Genomic DNA, 22258 nt, shown 5'->3' on the forward strand with positions numbered 1-22258 from the left:
TGAGAGGTCATCATGTTTGGTCCATTATCTATTTTCAGCATGAATCTCCCATCCCTACTGGTTCCTCCAGCCATCATTTTCTTAGTGATCCCTTCTCTGTTCCATCTGCCTTTTCCCCTCTGCTCATAAAGCAGTCTTCCAGCTATTGGGCAATACCCCTGGCCCTTATCTCTACTGTCCTTGGGTGTCAGTCTCATGTGATATTATTCTATACTCCACAAATGAGTGCAGTTCTTCTAGGTCTTTCTGACTCATTTCACTTAGCATGATAATCTCCATGTCTTGAACATGATAGAGGTTGGAAAACTCCGGATTCATTCTCTCACTTAAGTGAAATGTGATACTCCAAGCGTAGCTCTTTTGATTCCTCCTTGGGATACCTGAATAGCATTCTCATCCTGTTTGCGTAGGGCCCAGGTCTCTGAGGCGTATGTTAGTGTGGGGAGAACAGTGGAGTTGAAAACCTGCCAAAATAGCCACTAAAATAAGAAAGTTAACACTTAAAGCAAAGCAAATGTGGAATATTATCAAAGATATTTTCTCATTCAGCAACAAGCTATATTCTTGAGAAGCTCTTTGAGGAAATAATATGACATAAAAATAAAATAGGAAAATAGAGTGGTATTGAGAAAACATTAAGTTCCTTACATTACATTTTACTTTAGAACACAATATGAGTGTGCAATACATTCTAAAATTTGTGAGAATAGAAATCAAATAGAAAACATAATGGAATACTATGCAGATGCAAGAAATTATGAAATCATGCAATTTACTATAATTTGGATGGAATAGGCAATACTGTTTCAAGGATGTATATAAATGTTTAAAGCAAGTTGTACTTAATAGACTAATTTTTTATGATATGTATGATAAGAAAATCTTGGGATCTAAAAAACTAGCACATTCAACTTTCTTTCACTTAACACTTCCATTTCAAGTTTATCTATTGACTATATTTAAATTCATAAAATCATATGTTTAATAGCAGCATTTTATTTACCATATAGTTTGAAACTAATTTAAACTACTCTGGGTAGTAGTCAAATAAACTATATACATTTTATTTACCATATAGTTTGAAATTAATTAAAACTACTCTATAGTAGTAGTAAAATAAACTATATACATTCTTAGTATGGGATGTTAAAAAAGCTTCACAAGTTTATAAATAAAATAACCAGAATTTGTGTGTTGTATTTAAGTAGAAAAAGATGCTTATTGTTGGAGTGTCATAACAAGCTAGATGTTTAGAAATGAAGGTATAAAAACTATATAGGCTATATATGTATGCATATGTTTTCTGGACTGTGTATAAAATGTCTGTTAAAAGTAAAAAATTACTAAAGGAAAGATACTTGATTTGCTACTACGGAAGAATCAAATTTTGGGAAACAGGAGTGAGTAGCTAGTACTTAATGACCAAACCTTTGTGCCCTCTGAATTGTGAACAAAGTGAATATATGTCAGATATATGTATGTGTGTGTTAAAATCATTTTTAGAAGTGTTTCAGATTGATAACAAAGTCATCTGAATGGTTACAGGCTGGCAAGCTCTGTGTTGCCTTACATTGTGTAGTTGCATTATTTGGACAAAAGCTAGCAGGGGAAATAAAAAAAAAAAGCTAGCAGGGAGACTGCTGGGCTTCTGTCTATCATAAAATTGGACCCTGGTGAGGCGTGGTAATAGTGGGCAGTGAAGATTCTAATCCTTATAGGATTATATAAAAAATATTTATATTATATAAAGCCTTATATAAAACAAGAAGTAAGTGTGTGATTTTTAGTTTTAGATACAAAAATCCAGTTTATTCAGAACATTTAAGTTATCATTCAAAATTCACATAGAAGAGTGCTATATATTTTGCTTTGTGTGTGTGAATATTTAATTTTAAATCACAGTAGCTCAACTGAAAAATAGGTATAAATAAATGTCCTGTTCTGACAACTATTCACAATATTCTATGAGTGTTAGAGCAAGTAAGATTATTGAGATGGTTAGAGAAAAACACATTACTTTCAACGTTTATCAGAACAGGTCAGGCACAAAAAATCTTTTTTCTCTATAAACTACATCTACCCACTAAGTATAAAAGAAGCAGAACTTTCCAACATATATTTTTAATTTTCTTATACTAATAATTTTTAATATTTACAAGGGTCATGACTAGTGGTATTTAGGAGTGAAAGTGAAAGATACTGGAGATCAAATTCAGACCTTACATGTACCAGATTTGTGTTCCACTTCTGTCTCTTGACCCCCTATTAAATATTGCTAGGGAGACAGTTAAGAAATATGTGAATATTCTTCTTGGAAGGTAATGCAAAGTTTGCTACCTATATTTCTGCTAAATTTCTTGTTTATTCATAAAGTTCAAATACTATAATATGGAATTCTTATAATCAACCTTGGCTATAATGTACATTACATGGGCTAACTCCAAATTTATACTTTAACAGCCCCAGAAAATGTTATTAACATCATTTTTTGGTCTATCCATAGGACAAACTAACACAATTTGAGTCTCAGACAAATCAAATAGTGAGCATGTTGAAATTCTGTCTAATGATTTGCTGCATTCCTTTATTGATTTCTTCTTTTCCATTTTCCTCCTTCTTGTAATTATTATTAAATATGGCTCTAAGTATCTGTTATGTATAATGTTTCTCATACTTCTGATCCCCAATGCTACAATTTTAATCTGTGATTAATAATCTTAACCTTACTGAATGGATTTAGCTAGTTTCAAGGTACGCAAGCTCAGGAATGTTGTCTTCCTTCTACCTCTTTGGTCATTTGTGCATGACAGGCTAAAGACATTTTTGACCTCTTCTATTTATTTATCTAATTAATTGCTTACCTAATTGCCTATTAATGTCTCACTATTTTTGGTCTGAAATTTTTCCAGTGATTCTTCACCTAGCTTGTGACTTTCAGTTCATAATTTCATCACTTAACTGTAGAAAGAGGTTTGCCAATTTAATTACTTAACTGTAGAAAGAGGTTTGCCAATTTAATTTCTTACAGTGACTGGAATCCCCCTCATCTTGATTTCTTTCATTTTACTCACATTCATTTTCATTTTACTCACAAGTCTCACAATGGAGACATTACTGGTGTCCTCTTGAGCAAATCTATGAACAATGGGATGACAGTGCAGTACAGTGCAGTGCATATATATAAATATATGTATATTTATATATCCATATTTATGTATAAATATATATATACAAACAAGTCTCCATTGTGAGACTTGTTACTGTTTTTGGCATATTGAATATGCCATGGGTAGCTTGCCAGGCTCTGCCATGTGTCAGGATACTCTCAGTAGCTTGCCTGGCTCTTCAAGAGGGACAGATATATAAAATAAATGTGCAGTCAAAATCTTTTCAAAGGATTATGTCATTTTTACTCCTACACATACTCATCTTCTTTGCTAACTTTTGTTGCTACTATATGCATTTATTCCAGCCCAGTAGTTCCACTAGTAGTTATTTACACAACGGAAGTAAAAATATCCATTTACAAACATAAATAGTATATTTATAGCATTTGTAATTAGGAATACTATAAATAGTTTGGGTTTAAAAAAAGAAAACTAAATAATTGATTTTGGATTGTAGAGTGAAATATAACACAAAATGTAATTGGAATAAACTAACAACGTATACTGTGGTATTCAACCACCAAACCTGGTCCTTAAGAATTTTAAAGGTTGACATATACACCGGTGGCCGATAAGGAGATTATCTCATGCTGGCAGAAGGTGGCTTATGGTCATGACCCGTGGGTCATGGGTTACTGGAGACTGGGGGAAGCAGGCAGAGGATCTCTGCTCTGGGGTCCCATTGAGCCCAGATTCCAAGGTCAAAGTTCCTCATTATCTGGGTTCTGTGGGACTTGACTCATGCGTGAGGCTCAGCCCGAGCGTGTGGAAAGCGGCCTGGAGTGTGGCGCCGGTTGCTTGTGGCCACCATCCAGAACTCACGGCTACTTTTCCCAGAAAGGAGCAAAAAATGAGGCCCCCATAACCATGCCACCAGACGCCACACCAGGCGGTTTCCACTCGGGGCACCCCAGAGGGGGGCGGGTGAGAGCCCTCCCTGGCCCAAGGGACTCAACTCTGGCAGCCGACCTCCACAACCCACCTCAAGCAGATAAACCTGCGGCCGCAGATGTCCCAGGTGCTACCCAGAGACACAGGCAGGTGCGTGTTTGTCAGTGTGCAGATCATTACAACATGCCAGTCGACCAAAAGCTTGCATTCGGTAGACTGGAAACACCTGTAAAGGCGATTAGATGCCACCCCAAAAGCCTCCATCCCTCTCCTAGAGCCTGGCAAGGTACTGAGAGTACCCTGCCAGCACAGCAGAGCCCAGCAAGCTACCCATGACGTACAGTAACAACGACGGTCCTCATTCCCCTGATCCTGAAAGAGCCCCCAGTATGTCATTGGGCTACACTAGCACTCGACTGGGATGAATGGAGATGTTACTAGTGCCCGCTCAAGCAAATCAGTGAACAATGGGATGACAGTGACGGTGACAGTGATACATACAACATGGATTTTTCTTTTTGGTGTTTTTTTTTAATTGAGTTACCATGAAGTACAGTTATTAGGCTGTTCATAATGGGGTTTCAGTCATACAATTTTCCAAGTCATCCCTCTACCAGTGTACATTTTTCAACAGCAATGACCCCAGTTTCCCTTCTTGCCACCCCACCCCACCCCAACGTGGCCCTATGGCAGGCACTTTCCTCAGCTTTCTGAGAGCATCTGCCTTTTCCTTCACCTACTTTGAGCACGCAGCTCTTATCCAGAGTGATTGATCATTTCCCATTATCATTGCTATCATTGCGATAGAGGTTCCTTCTCTATCCAAATTGCCGTCTCCCCTAGCACCTGAGACAGACTTCCAGGCCTATGTTTCAACTGCCCTTGGGTATTAGTATCACACTAAGTTTTGTTATGTCCCACAAATGAGTGCAGTCCTTCTATGTCTTTCTTTCTCCTTCTAACTCATTTCACTGAGCATGATACTCTCCATGTCCATCTATTTATAAGCGAATTTCATGACTTCATTTTTCCTAACAGCTGTGTAGCATTCCATTGTGTAGATGCACCATTGTGTAGTTTGTAGATGTACCATTGTGTAATTCCATTGTGTAGTTTCTTTATCCTGTCATCTGTTCTAGGACACTCATGTTGTTTATACATTCTGGTTATTATAAATAGTGCTGTAATGAAAATAAAAGTGCAGATGATATTCCTGTTGTGTGTTTTTATACTCTAAGGTACATTCCTAGAAGTGGTACTGCTGAATTATATGGAAGCTTAATTTCTAGGTTTTTGAGGAATGCCCATATTGTTTTCCAAGAAGTACTTTTATTTTTCAAAAAATGTTGCTTTTCTTTTGTTTCAGGGCCACGCTGAGCAGTTCTCAGTGCTTACTTCATGCTCAGACCTCTCCTGGCAGGACTCAGGGAACCAAAGGGGATGTGGGATCCAAACCCTGGTCAACTTCATGCAAGCAGCCTACCCACTATACTATCTCTCCAGCCCAGCTTTATAAATGCTAATAAGAAAAGAAGGCACACAAATATGTTTCATATTGACCCATTAATGTTTAAGAATAAGAGAAACTAGGCTATGATAGTAAATAATAGGAATAGTTGCCTTTGAGACCAAGAACTTGCTATAAATTGATGTGTGCATTTTGAGATGATGACTCAAACTTTTCAGCATCTAAGTCAAACCAAATACAGACATATATTAGTGTCAATATATAAAGAAATACTTATGCATACAAAAACCTTAATTGTTTAATAATATGCTTTTTTAGTATTAGATTTGTATAATATTGAGAGAAGGAGAGACAGACAAAGGAAATTTTTCTTCCTATGGATATTAGTTTCCTTGCTTTGGGACTAGTGAATATTACTAGTGTGAATAGAATGAGGTTATACCTTAAGAGTGACAATGAAAAATAAACACATAAACAACTAAAAAAGAGTATGAACCTTTTCAACATCATTTTGTTACCTAACAAATCTTAAAACTGAACAATTGTATAACTTGTGTTATGTGAAGAATCAACTCCTTCAGTATATAAAATCTATTCAATTAGATTTTCATTTTAGACCTGAACGAATGGATGTTGACTCATTCTAGTTAAAAAAAAGTTATTTTTTACTTAGAATTCAATAGGACTTGAGAGCTGTGTTTATTTTTACTCCTTTTTAAAAAGTGCTGCTGTCAAACAAGCACAGTGAGTTTTGTGTCTATAACTAATTAAGGGAGAAGGGCTAGGAAGATGGCTTGGGGTAGATGGGTGAATATCCTACCTTTATAAGACCTCAGATTTTATCCCCAGGACTGCAAACCCCTCCTAGATTTTAGCATATCCATGGAAAACTTGGAACCACTGAGTGTGGCAAGTGTGGCCCTGGTAGTAAAGGCTCTGAGCACTGTACTGTAGAGCCCAATTGATCTAGTATCCCCAGGTTCTTAAGTACTGCTTATTGGTCTGTTCCTTTCCCCTCCACTACTACCACACACACACATAAGACTATATGGTTGACTTCGGGTTTGGGGTTCACATCTGGCGATGCTTAGGGCTTACTCCTGACTCTGCTTTCAGAAATCACTCCTGGCTGTGCTCTGGATCCATATCTAAAACCAGAGATTAAATCTGAGTCTTCCAGCTTAGAAGACAAGCATCTAAGTTCCTGTATTAAATCTCAATTCATATTTATCTATTATATGTGAGTATATATAAAAATACACAGAATATATAAACATATGTATACCATATATACAACGTGGTTTAGAATAAAGTTAATGTTTGGGGCATTAAAACTTACTGCACCACCACCTCCGAGTCTTTTCTCAGAGAATGATTTAGTGTATCGAGGGAATAGGAAGATCAATAAGAGAAGATTATAAAAAGTATCTTAAATAAATATTTTTAGACAGATACGAGCAGGTTGTACTGGATATTGTCCCTGGGTAGCTTTGTTTTGAAATCTTTGAGTACTGCAAATAAGGCAATAAAGCACCATTTTCTATTTTTGGTTTCTAAGTATATTTGAAGAAACATTTGGAGACAAAATATTCCCTCTACAAAATTAAATTAATTGAAAATGAAAGCAAAAACCTCCTAGACAAAGAAAGCATAATTTGAAATATTTCTCTCAAAATAGTACAAAGAGACACTTTGTGATTTGGGACCAGTACTCTTCTATTTGAGTCAATACTCTTCTATTAAGATGGGAAGTAAATGTGAGTCATCAAAGGTGCATGCTCTCGACTTCTATACTGAAAACTGCATAAGTGTTTCCAAACATAAATGTCTCAAACCTATGAAAGTTTAATGCAAGCATAATTTCAAATAATGCTTTGCATCTACCATGATTCAAATATTGTGATTTTTGAATTAACAAAAATGATTAAATGAATTTAACTATTGGAAAGCAGATGATGCTGAGGTAAATTGGTCCATTATTTTTATAATCTAGCATATTCATTTTCCATAATTTTTACACCCTTTATAACTTTACCTGTCCTAACTTAAGTACAGGGATAATATGACAGAAAATAAGAATATGATCATGTCCATAGTTCTTATTTATCTTACAGTAGAAGTGTATGCTGTTTGATTTCTTCCAATTTAATCAACTTCATTTTGTGATATCATCTACTTTTTGTACAATTGATATTTAATTATTCTCCTGAAAATGAGCTACCTCTTTTAAAAACCTGGAACATGTCTCTAAATTACCAGAAGCAGATTCATGATAATTAATTATAATAAAGCAAGGCTCAATCACTTCCGATAATTACATCCTGCACCATTGAAATAGCAAATCATTACACTTCTCTTAGATTCCTCTTTACATAATTGTTCTATTTGTTTTAACTAACATATTCAGATAGAGACATGTCAACTCCTGTCTTGATTCAATCCAATTTATTTTCTATGTACAACAAATTGGGGGTAGCAATAGACTTTTTTTTCTTAAGTGTTAATAGCCCAGTACCTCACTGATGGACAGTTTCTTGCTGATTTTGCTATTATATTTGGACTAAAGAAACTAAATGCCAATATTTTGCACAGTTGGGAAGCTACTTGCACTTTCATTAGCAACTTCCTGAATTCCAGCTTAATTTCATTTTCTGTGGTTGTTATTTTAAGTCTCATATATTGAATGGTTATTCATTTTTGTACCAAATCCTTCAGAGTTGACACTTGAAATATCTTCAATATTCTAAGTACATTTAAATTGCCATCCTATAATTTGTTTGAGTACACAAAACGGTTATGAAAAGAATGAGAGAATTTTTAATATGTTCTTTTACAAGAGCATAGCAAGATGAGATGGTTTTAAATTAGTAGTTTTATATTCTCATATATTTTAATGAGGCCTTATCAGTAACCAGGAATGGATAAATGGGTGCAAAAATTTCGAGAGCACTGGATATGCATTACAAAGAGTTCCAATGATATAAGAAATAAACCCTGTTCTTCAGAACACACACTTCTCTTGATAGAATTGCAACTGCTCACTGCATCTTCTGCCACAAGCCTTGACAACTGAAAACAATTGGCATGTTTTATTATCATTCCCCCTACAATTATTCTTTGAGTGAAATGCAATAGACACCATTTGCAATTCTATTAATTTTAGCAGTGCATTTTAGGGTTTTATCAACATTTTTGAGTTATTTAGCAGCCCACTGAACTAATTCCGGCATGGGAACGGAGACTCCACGCCGGGCTGCGACAGTGGAAGCTGGGCATTCCCCAATTTTTATAACCTCTCTCTCTCAACCCCTTCCCCCTGAGCACAGCACAGGTTCCGGGGCATTCTGAGCACAAAATGGAGATGCCGAGCCAGCTCTCTCTAGGTTTCTCCATCTTATGAGCACCATAAAAGGGTAAAAGTTTGTAGTGATGTTATTTCTGGTTGTACTTTCCCTGGACTTTATACAGAAACCCAAAACCGCGAGGCCGCAGACCTAATGATATCTAAGCATCAGCAATATGTAATGGTTCCTTTTTAACGGGTCAGACTTTGTGGGGAGATCCTAACAAGAATAGTAAGTCTTTCGCTGAAATATTGAAGGCAAACAAAGTGGTAACCATCTCTCTAGACTGAACTAAGCCATATCCCCACGCCAGCTGAGAAGAAATATCCTTCTTTCTCGGGAAGAAACGCGGCGTGGCGTTAACCGTAGTATGATGTCCATTAAGCAAACACAGATCTGGTGGCGTGGGAATGGGATATAAGGGGAAAAATTATGTACATGGAACAGTGGGACGCTGGTGGAATCTCGAGCCGGAGCCAATACCAGCGCACTACTTTTGGTTCCAGAAACTGCTTGCAGACATTCTACTTGACTATCAACTAAGCCAGAGCCCCACGCCGGCTGATGACGGGAAACAACCATCTTTTTCGTTTTTTTCCCCTTTGTCAGGCAGCATGGCGATTACTAAACAGGCGTGAACTCGGTGGCGTGTGGCAAGGGGGGAAAAAAGAAAAGTTATGTAACAAACAGCGGGACTTAATATCTCTACATTCTCAGCAATGGAGAACTATCAAATGCTTCCTTGGCAATAGGACTGTCTTTTTCTTTTTGGGGGGAAACCCCAGCAACAATAGTGAGTTATGTGTTGAAACATGGAATGTAATCAAGATCAAGAGTAAACGAAGTGAAACTTATCACTTACAAGGGCAGGGACTGGGGGGTGGGAGGGGGCGGTAGGTATACTGGGGTGGTTGGTGATGGAATATGGGCACTGGTGAAGGGAAGGGTGTTTGAATATTGTATAACTGACATAATCCTGAGAACTATGTAACCCCCCACATGGTGATTCAATAAAACTTAATAAAAAAAAATTTGAGTTATTTATGTGACCGAGTAATGCCTCATGTGGAATTCTCAAAGATGTATATAAACTTGGGGATGTGGTAGAAGACTTAGAAGAAATAAAAGAGGTAATGTAGAACCAGTAAACCCCAAGAAAGAAGGCAAATGAGCAACTTCCCCAAGCAGAAGGAAAAGTGACTCTCTCAGTTATCTGGATACAACTGATGCCCCTTCCTTGCTCAGATACTAGGCCTCCTTAACACAGTCAAAATTACCACATAGGAGTACAGATTTCTGCTCATCATATTTAACTCTCTCACTGCGTAAATATAGCACTTAAAACCAATCCAAAAAAGTACATTCAACCTGTCCTACTTTCTAAACAGAATTTCTAGTAAGAACTTTAATCTATGGTTTAGAAGCTTGAAGGAAAATATATTCCTTAAGGGATGCTTAGCACAGAGGAAAACAATAAAATTGATAAATTTTTGTACTGCAGGGATTCTCTACTATTTCTTTTAATTTTTTGCTCTGTTCGAAAATAATTTTCTGTATGTATCTTTTATCCTCAGACGCAAAAATTTTATTCAGTCTCTAGGTATATAAACATATATGTTCATTTGTTTCAGAGAGTTATATTTTAAAGCAAAACAAACATAAACCTGACTCATTAAAATAAAGGAATGTTAAAATTTTATACAACATAAGTTTTATTTGCTTTTTTTTATTTAAAAGAGAGTAAATGTTACATAGGGAACATTGAATGATTTCAGGGAACATTAAGAATATTTATTCTATATAAATAGCATCAGTAAAGTCTCCAATGTAAGACTGTTTACAGTTTTTGGCATATTGAATATGCCATTATTTAGCTTGCCAGGCTCTGCCGTGGGGGCGAGATACTCTCAGTAGCTCACCTGGTCCTCAGAGAGGGGCAGAGGTATCAAAGCTGCATCGGCTGAGTGCAAGGCAAATGCCCTACCTGCTGTGCTATCGCTCCAGCCCCTGGATCCTGCTTGAGCAAATCGAAGAGCAGTGGGATGACAGTGATACAGTGATAAATAGCATCCTTCTATGTTTTCCTGTGGGGATTTCCAGACTACATATTATAATCTAAATAGTGACCTCTGACATGTGCAATAGGCCATTGTGATCATAATTCCATCCAAGATACCTGCATACTTAGATACAGTTTTTCTTCCTGAAATATGTGTCATGTGATTATAAGCTGCAACTATCAAGCTACAAATACAATTTTTAAAACTGAACAACCATGTAGACGTCTTACAAAAAATGGGGTGCGTGGTAGTTATTTTAATTTTTTAAATATCAAATACTATAAACATATCAAATACATCAACTTGAAAGTGAGGTATTTATAGAAAATGCCAGATAATAATTTTACTTCCCAAGATCATAAGGTGCTTGGACTTCTGCCACCATAGATATTCATGGTCAGTAAGGTTTTCGCTATATCTGACTTTCACAATTTTAATATGTTTTCCTTTTGTTATTTAGCCAGAGACCTTTGTTACCTTGGGAAGAATTAATTTTGGCATAACTTGTTTTTAATTGCAGGTATTAATATTCAGTCAGTGACCTAAAATTATCTATTGAGTTTTATTTCTAAAGGATAACTCTTTGGATGGAAATGGACAGGTCTATTGTAAACCAGTTTGTGAAGTTTATTCATAAATATGAGCTAAGAAGAAAGAAAGTAAAATGCAAAAAGTTTTCTAAAACTGAATATGCGGGTGAGATGTACAGGATTTGCTTGAGAATGAAGTTGTTAAGGGATTTTCCAGATCTAAAGAGAACTGGAGATATGGAATCAGCAAGGTAAGACTGAGAAGAATTATTTATACATAGTCATAATAGTGACCCAGAATAGCCAAACATTCACCACTGCTCCAGTGAGCTTTTCATTACATCTATGAAGCTCATCAATGCTTTCTTTTCACTTCTTTGGCCTTTTAGCCACGGAAGTGATAGCCATTCAAGCCTCATGACTTACCTCAGTTTATAGCAACCTATGGACAGAGTAGTCTTTAAAACTAAGTAATTCTCACATATGCCAAAATAAAGGATAAGATTCTCGATTCTAGACATCAGTGTTAGAAAAACCTATAACTACATGGCTAGGACAAGTAGAGCCAGCTTATACTTTTATTTTCATCAAGTGTGCTGACACTTTCCATTGTTATTAGATTTGTAAATATTCACCAGTGATATCAAAGTCTTCAAAAGTATTTTTTCATCTTCATTACTTTAGAAGGTATGCTCCAAAAATGAATCATTAAAACAACATTCCTTAGACTGTCACTTACTATAAATTATTTTTTAAGCTAGCAAAAAACCTTGTTTTGAAATACTTCAGAATTGGCAAATCTTAAAAGGAGTCTTTAACTATAGTGTGATCAATATTATTTTAGAAATAAAAAACTTGCAAGTCATATGAGAGAAAGAAAAGCCATGATTTGAATGTCCTCTTACACAAGGCCCTGCATGTGATAAACACACAGAAATAATTTTTGTTAAAAACACATAGGATCCTCTGATGCTTGAAATCACAACCAAGTATTGACAGAAAATTGCTCAGATTCCTAAACCTGCACATTGTTGCTAAAGCCATTCATGCCCAGGTAAACACTTGCTCCATATGACTAGTCCTCTGACAACAAAACACAAGATGAATGTTTCCAAATCTCAGGAAGCTTTAAGAATGGTGTTTGCCAATGTGCAAAACTGACACTTCTTGGCAGTAAGAAGATAATTTGAGCAAAGGACACAATTTAGGCAGAAGGAGAACATAAGTGTTAATTTGCCAAACCTTCCTTCACAAATTTTACATCCATTAAATTCTTGCATAATCAGTATTCTTTTTCACTCATGCCAACTATCCATATTTTTCCCCTTCTTCCTATTCCAACTTATTCTTTTAGCTATACTCAAGTTGATAGTGTATGCCCACAGTCTCACAAGAAACAAAAGGACATTTTATCTTGTCAGGTAATAATATATTTTTTCATTTATTAGCTAGAAAATAAATTACTGAGTTATAGACATTACCATTTGGAAAATTAAAACATTTTATGTTAGAATGATGGAGTATTTTCATTAATATATTCAATAAAACTAAAATAATAAATGTTATAATGTTATAAAAATTATTTTTAAATTGCAACACATATTTCACTATTAAATTTTAGTACATGATTTTAAATACTTAGGATAAAATAATTTTTATTAAAATATGACAAGGTTAATCCATCTAATTTTATACTTCTACTTAATGCTAGGCTTGGATAAAAATATTCAATATGAATATCCTTTTGAATGACTTATTTATGCCAATGTCTCACACAGTTACTCTTGATAGAATGAAGATCATATAAAAATATTGGTTATAGCAACTAAATATTTTTTGAAGTGAATATAAAGAGAAGTATATGGAATAAATTCATCCCCATTAAAAAAATTATGTTTCTTTTCGGTACATCTACACAATGGAATACTATGCAGCTGTTAGAAAAGATGAAGCCATGAAATTTGTATATAGGTGGATCAACATGGAAAGTATCATGTTAAGTGAAATGAGTCAGAAAGAGAGGGATAGACATAGAAAGAGTGCATTCATTTGTGGAATACAAAGTAGCAGAATGGGAGACCAACACTCAAGAACAGTAGAGATAAGTACCAGGAAGATTACTCCACAGCTTAGAAGCTGGTCTTGCATGCTGGGGAAAAAGGCAGCTCAGATAGAGAAGGAACACCAATTAAAGGGTGCTAGGAGGGCCCCTTGTGGATGGGAGATGCGGACTGAAAGTAGACTGTAGACTGAACATGATGGCCACTTAATACCTCTACTAAAAAACACAACACCCAAAAGGAGAGAGAGAGAGAGATAAAATGGGAATGCCCTGCCACAGAGGCGAGGTGGGGTGGGGGGAGGACGGGTTGGGGGTGGTGGGAAAGATGCTGGGACCATTGGTGGTGGAAAATGGGCACTGCTGGAGGGATGGGCACTCAACCACTGAATAACTGAAATGCAAGCACAAAAGTTTGTAAGTCTGTAGCTGTACCTCATAGTGATTCACTAATAATTTTTTTTAATTATGTTTCTGAGATGTGAGGGGCCGTGCAGAAGGTGCTGCCTGGCTGGCTACTCTGTCACACTCTCGCCTTGGGCCGAGTAAGAAACCAGCTTTAGAATTAAAAGACACTGACCTTTTTTTGCAGCAGCCAGGGACATTGACCTTGTGGCTACCAGGGAAGCGCAGATTACTACTGGCAGTGCTCAAGGGACCATATAAGTTTCCAGGAATCCAACCCAGCGCCCAACCCCCTCTTTGCGGTATTGAGTCACACCTGACAGTGCTCAGGGACCACTCCCGGTGAACAATGAGTGGGTCAAGAAGGAAATCAAGGAAGAAATAAAAAGTTACCTGGAAACAAATGAGAATAAAGACATGAACAACTCATAGCGTGTCCTGAGTCCTGCCAGGAGTGATTCCTGCCAGGTGTGCCAGGTGTGCCTCCCAAAAACCCTAAGAGTGAGAGAAAAACAAAAGACCCTAAATAGGATTATTATTACAATCCCACCAGAATTTAATATCTTCGAATGTGAAATTTTCAACTGATCAATTTGAAATCTCTTGCTCAGTCTCCTTGAAGTCTGAGCATTGTAAAACACTATACTCTCCCCCTCACGTACCAAATGCAGCTTAAAATTAACTTAAAATTTTCATTTTCTGGGGCTGGAGTGATAGCACAGTGGGTAGAGACAAACCCACATTCAATTCCCAGCATCCTATATGGTTTCCCCTGAGCACATGCCAGAAGTAATTCCTGAGTTCAAGGCCAGGAGTAACCCCTATGCATCGCCATGTGTGACCAAAAAAAGAAAAAAAATCATTTTATTTTGCTGCTAATCTATCCCATGCTCTTTTGGATGACATAATCCTTCAAGTGTATAAATTCTTCTGCTAAGCATGAGCTAGATGTGACGATGTGGAGTCACACATTGTTTCATATAACACATTTACTTATTTCACATGTTTTTAGCACATTTTCTCCATCATTGTAATTTGTGTTAAGAAATCTCAGTCAATTGTGACCCACCAGTATAAATACTGGCATCTAAAAACAATACACTAAAAGCACTCCCCTGTGATTTCTGGTTAAGGAAGTCCTCACTTTCACTTTGCACTGAATTCAACTATTAAATGGTTGACTACATAGAATATAAAAATGTAAAGAGCAAGTTTGCTCAAATAATTTAGGATTAAAGAAGAACCCTACCACAACTAGGCAGCCTTAGATAAAACCTACAATCCTTTGTACCTCAATTTTCTTATAAATGTGAGCAGTTGACAGCAGTTGACATTACTGAATGTTTTAAAAATGATTCATGCATAAGCACTGTAGAACAATTTAATACTTTCTTAATATAAAGAAAAACATAACGACAACTCCCTGAATTAGCAAAATAAGCTGTAGATTAGATATAGCTGTAAATCTGGACTTAATGTAACTACACTATGGTAAAAAGTCAACATCAGTCAAGGTTGCGATGTGAAATTCTTATCTCAGTACACTAATTTCAACTAGGGCATAAAGGTTTCACCTAAAACTAAAGCGAATTCCCTATTATTACAGTATAAGTTATAGAGAGAAATGCATATAAGAAGAATATAAAGATGCTATTTAACCAACAATAAAAAACGGGGAGCAAAAAAAATTTTAAGGTAAGGTTCAACACTTGAGATCAAAATTACATTATACTTGGGGTTCTAGAATTTCTCTTGCCAAGTCAGCTTTTCTGGAAATGGGGATGCTTCTTCCCTGGGCAAAATCTACCAAGATCTGAGAAAATCACTGAAGATTCCCTGGTGTTCAAATGCATTTTGTATAGGTTTAATTATACCCCTCTATTTGTTGAGCTTCCATAGTTATGTATTAGGGCTACCTATAAGTTTTAATTTGGGCTTGACCTCTCAACACAGCTAAACTTTTAACTATGTGCCTCCTATTAATAATATATCAAACATCTATTTATCAGTATACTTATTCACTAATACTATACTGTCAGTGTATAGTCACTTCATTTCATCTAGCTATTTTCTGATCACTCAGAATCATTCTAACATCAATACATGCAAACAACAAAGGAATACACTGTTTTAGTAATATTTAGAAAGAAGTGATTGAGGAAAATCATTGAAGAATGATAGTGTGACCTACATTATGATTAATTGGGTTGTTCCTTACGATGTTCTGATTAGTATTGTTCAAAATTCATAACAGTTGGGCCGGAGCGATAGCACAGCGGGTAGGGCGTTTGCCTTGCACGCGGCCGACCCGGGTTCGATCCCCGGCATCCCATATGGTCCCCCAAGCACTGCCAGGAGCAATTCCTGAGTGCAGAGCCAGGAGTAACCCCTGAGCATCGCTGGGTGTGATCCAAAAAGCAAAAAAAAAAATTTAAAATAAAATTCAAAATTCATAACAGAATAGAATTGGTGAATACCGTGAAGCAAAGTATTGAGTGTTGACAGTCTGCCATGTCAAGTGGTTATTAGTACTGAACTTATAGTTTGTTATTTCAAAAGAAATTGAGTTTTTTCTTATTTAGTAAAGTGATGGGCCATTAATGTGCCAGGGAGATAGTACAGGGGAAAGGTGCTTATGATCTATGTGGTTAACCCTGGTTCCATTTCCTGAACAATGTAAAATCTTACGATGAGCGCTGTTGGGAGTGATTCCTTAGTACAGCGTGAGGAACAAGCTCTGAGCACCTCCAGGTATGACACAAAAACAAAACAAAAAATATCTTGGGCCATTCAGTGAAGTTATTTACAGAACTGTATTCTAATCTTCCATAAATAATTTTCTGCACCTAATTTTATAGTGATGGATGACAACAACACTAATTTTTATTCATGATGATTAATCTGGGTGGTGTAGGAATATCCATCTTCAAAATATGTACTGTTTTTCAGTAATAAATATGCATGAATATGAGCATGACTCAGGTTATGTGTATTATACAACCCAGATGTTGAAATGGAACTATCCAAGGTTCATAAAGCCAACGAGCTCATTTTTATGGAAAAGATATCTCTTGGGTGAGTTGCATTATCACACACTGGAATAGCACTATGACCAATGATTTAAGAAGCTTTTGGGTTTATCCAGACACCTGGAGATGCCTACTGAAATGCAATAGACAAATAAAATGCTCCTTTAAAAATTTAGCATGTGAACAATAATCATTTAACCTCATGTTAGCATAATTTCCTATTCACATCTAAGATACTGATTTCTAGCTTATAAATATGAGAAATAAGAAAATTTGTATTCTAGTGACATCAGGATGCAGTGATATAGACAGAATGTACTGTGAATGAAGTTGCTGAGTCTGTCATTTCATGAAGTAGCACCATCAGTGTTCACTTTTTGCATTGTGTGATATCTACACACTACATTTATAATGCAAATGTTAGTAGACAAAGTGCAACTTAGTATTCATGCAACAGATGCCATCTGTACAATATTCTTTGGAATGATGTTTAACAGTACCATGGAAAGTAATGACTGTTCAAATATGAATGATACTTGATTTTAACTGAAAAAGCAACCCTAAATGCCAAGAAGTGCCTGCTACACAAGTTCTGAAGGAAGTTCATATCTTTAAACATCAGAAGCATGAAGACATTTAATATCCTACGTAAACTTACCAGAAATTTTATCCACTATAACTCGAAAGGGAAAAAATCTTTATTTACTTATTAGGTGTTAAAAGTCTCAAGGACATTTAAAAATATTCTCATATTATCGCTTCTAGGCATTTTGGCTAAGATCAAGTGTAAAAATATTATCATATTGCATTGAATGGGAAGAATTGATATCCATGGGTTTACAACTTGTTGAAGTTGTATCTTACATTTTTCTTCCTTTTTGGGTTACACTGGGCTATGCACAGGGGTCATTCCTGGATCTGCATTCAAGAATTACGCCTGGCAGTGCTCAGAGAACCATATGGGAAGCCGGGAATAGAACACAGGTTAGCCTCATGCAAGTCAAACACCATCCCCACTGGTCTATTGCTCCAGCCCCATGTCTGATTTTTTAATAGTAAGACTGTCAAAGAAAAGGTTTGAAGATGTTGGCAAAGAAAGGACTGCATTTTATCCAACAAGGACATGGTGGAGTAAAAGAAGTTGACCTGTTAAAGTACTTTGCTATTTCCACCATGCAACTAATATCAAATGTTATAGTGAGTCCATTGGTTCTGGATATGAACTAAAAATGATAGTATATCTCTTTAGCTGCCTTACTCTTGTGCACTGCTGGCACATTGGAAATTGCTTCTCTATGTTCAGGAGAACCTGAATCCCATTTGCCATTTGAAATCTAGTAGCAATTTTGGAGTTTCTCAATGAAAGTGAACTTCTTGAAAAGATTTAACTTTGTAGTGAATTGAACTTTTTCCCTATTGCTGTGAATAATTCTTTTAGAGAGCATAGTGCTTATAAAATTCAAGGCACGTGGTCTTAGCATATTTATATAAATATACATAATTATCATATATGTACATTTAGATATAGGTATATACATATATGTAATAGAGTGATCATTAAGAATAGCAAGTTGGAAGATTTATTTACATATCATTAAATTCTTCTTTACATATGCAGAGTACAATGTGTTACTATTGATGTATATACACATTAATCATTACCAGTTGGCTAAAATTTGTCACCTTTAAGTTGGCTAAAATTTGTCACCTGAAAACGCTACTTCAATGAGATGTGACTTGTATCTAATCAGTGAAGATATTATTACTTTTCAAAATTATGGTAACCAGGCAGGAGGAAGGAAATTATAAAACATGGCATAAATTAATGAGTTGAAGCCCCCCAAAAATAAAAAAAATCAATGAAATCAAGAGATGATTCTTGGAGAAAGTAAACAAGATAGATAACCCTATATTAAGACTCATAAAGAAAGGGGGAAAAAACCCTTTAATACACAGAATCAGAAATGAAAAGGGGAACATCACAACAGAAACTACAGAAATTCAAAGGACCATCAGAAATTACTTTGAGAATCTTTATGTCACATAACAAAAAAATCTCGAGGAAACAGATAAATTTCTGAATTCCTATAGACACCTAAACTGAACCAAGAAGACCCAGAGTATCTGACCTATCACTGTCAAGGAAATTGAAATGGTAATAAAAAGTTTCCCCTGAAATTAAAGTCCTGGACCAGATAGATTCACTAATAAATTCTTCCAAATCTCTAAAGAGAACTTACTCCTAATCCTTTCCAAACTATTCCAGGAATTGAAGAATCAAAAACACTTCCAAGCAGTTTCTAGGAAGCAAATATCATCTTCACACCAAGAGCAGATAGAGGTTCCACAAAGAAAATGAATTACATGCCAATACCCCTGATGAACACAGTTGCAAAGATACTCAACAAAATCCTAGCAAATAGAATCCAACTACTTATCAAAAAGATCATACACCATGACCAAGTAGGATCCATCCTAGGAATGCAAGGATGGTTTGACATTCTTAAGTAAATCAACATAATCCATCATATCAATAAAAGAAAAGATTAAAACCATATGATCATATCAATAGATGCAGAGAAAGCATTTGACAAGATCCATCACCCATTTATGATGAAAACTCTCAGCAAAAAGGGCATTGAAGAAACTTTTATCAATATAGTCAAAGCCATCTACCACAATCCCATGGCAAGCATCATTGTCAATGGGGAGAAAATAAAAGTCTTCCCTCTAAGATTGGAGACAAGACAAGGTTGCCCACTCTCACAATTCCTATTCAATATAGTACTGGAAGTTCTTGCCATATCAGTTAGGCAAGAAAAAGATATCAAGGGCATCCACATATGAAAGGAAGAGGTCAAGCTATCACTATTTGTGGCTAATATGATACTAAGAAAATCTTAAGAGACTCTACAAAAATGCTCCTAGAAACAATAGAACTGTATAGTAAAGTGGGACGCTACAAAATTAACACAGGAAAGTTCATGGCTTTCCTATATATAAATAATGAAAGAGAAAAAAGAGAGATTAAAAAGATCCACAATATTGCCTGAAAATTCAGTGCCTCAGAATTAGCTTAACTAAAGAGATGAAGAACCTATACAAAAATTATAAAACACTACTTCAGGAAATAAGAGAGAACACTAGGAAATGGAGGCACATCCCCTATTCATAGATAGGGAGGATAAACATTATCAAAATGGCAATATTCCCCAAGACACCACACAGATTTAATGCAGTCCCTATAAGGATACCCATGTCATTCTTCAAAGAAATAGACAAAACATTCCTGAAATTCATATGGAACAATAAACACCCACGAATAGCTAAGGCATTCCTTGGGTAAAAAAAGATGGGTGGCATCACCTTTCCCAAATTTAAACTGTACTACAAAGCAGTAGTAATTAAAACAGTCATGGTATTGGAATAGGAACATACCAATGGAAAAGGGTTGAATATTCTGTCACAGACTCTCAAATATATGATCACTTAATCTTTGATAAAGGAGCAAGAAATGTGAAGTAGAACAAGGAAAGCCTCTTCAACAAGTGGTGCTGGGAAAACCGGACAGCTACCTACAATAAAATAAACTATGACCTCTGTATAAAGCCATGAACAAAGGTCAAATCAAAGTGAATTAAAGACCTCAATATCAGACCTGACTCCATAAGGTAAATGGAGGAAAATGTAGGCAGAATCATCCATGACATTGAAGCTAAAAGTATCTTTAAGGATGAAACACGACTGACCAAGCAAGTGGAAACAAACATAAACTAATGGGACTAAGTTAAAATAAGAAGCTTCTGCATCTCAAAGGAAACAGTGACCAAAATACAGAGAAAGTTAATGGAATGGGAAAGAATATTTACCCAATAACCATCTAATAAGGGGTTAATATCCAGGATATACAAGACACTAGTAAAGTTTTACAAGAAAAAAACTTCAAATTATCAAAAAATTGGGAGAGTAAATGAATGGAAATTTCCTCAAAAAAGAAATACAAATGGCCAAAAGGCACATTAAAAATTGCTCTACATCACTAATCATCAGGGAGGTGCAAAGCAAAACATTTAGATACCATCTCACACTACAGAGACTCACACACTTCAAAAAAAACAAGAATAACCAGTGCTGCTGCTTGTGTGTCTAGAAAAGGACCCTCTGTCATTGTTGGTGGGAACGCAGAATAATCCAGTCTTGTTGGAAAACAATATGGGAATTCCTTAAAAAAATAGAAATTGCGCTTCCATAAGACCACACAGTATCACTTCTGGGAATATATTCCGAGGGTGCAAAAAAGCACAGTAGAAATGATATCTGCACGTGTATGTTCATTGCAGCACTGTTAACAATAGTCAAAATCTGGAAACTACCCAAGTGCCTGAGAATACATTACTGATTAAAGAAACTTTGGTATATCTAGAGAATGGAATACCATGAAGCTATTGGGAAAGATGAAGTCATTAAATTTACTTATGAGTGGATGATCATGCTTGGTATCAAAGTGAAAATGAGTCAGAAAGTGAGGGACAGACATAGAATGACTGCACTCACTTGTGGAATGTAAATCAACATAAGACTGACATCCAAGGACAGTAGAGATAAGGCCCTAGAAAATTTCTCCCTGGCTGGAAACCTGCCTCATGAGCTGGGCAAAAGGCAACTGGTATAAAGAAGGAATTATTGCATCAATGACAGTTGGAGGGATCGTTTGGGATGGGAGATGTATGCTGAAAGTAAATAAAAGACCAAATGGGATAGCCTCTCAGTATCTGTATTGCAAACCATAACGCCCAAAAGTTGAGAGAAAGTATGGGGGAAATTGTCTGCCATAGAGGCAGTGGGGGGTGAGATGAGGGAGATACTGGGGACATTGAGATAGAAAATGTGCACCGGTGGTAGGATGGGTGTTTGATCATTGTACAACTAAAACTCAAACATGAAAGCTTTGTTACTATGTCTCATGATAATTCAATAAAAATGTTAGGGTAATATTTTATAAATGAACAAAACAAATACATTCTTTGTTATGTAATAATGAGTATGTTAAAATTTTACTTAGGAGCACAGAAATTTGACAAGCATCAATTTAATCTTATCCTTTCTGTATTCCTCCTTCACTCCTTTGTTTCTTTCTTTCCTTCCTTCTATCTCTCCTTCTTTCTTTTGTTATAAGAAGACTGAGAATTTTAAAAAAGAAATTTCTAGTTTCTGAATATGTAACAGACAAGCAACATCTGTATAAGAATTCTCTCTCTCTTTCTCTCTCTCTTTCTCTCTCTGTTATTGTGTTTCACCCAGAGTT

This window comes from Sorex araneus, chromosome 5 (assembly GCF_027595985.1).
Source record: "Sorex araneus isolate mSorAra2 chromosome 5, mSorAra2.pri, whole genome shotgun sequence".
Classification (NCBI taxonomy): Eukaryota; Metazoa; Chordata; class Mammalia; order Eulipotyphla; family Soricidae; genus Sorex; species Sorex araneus.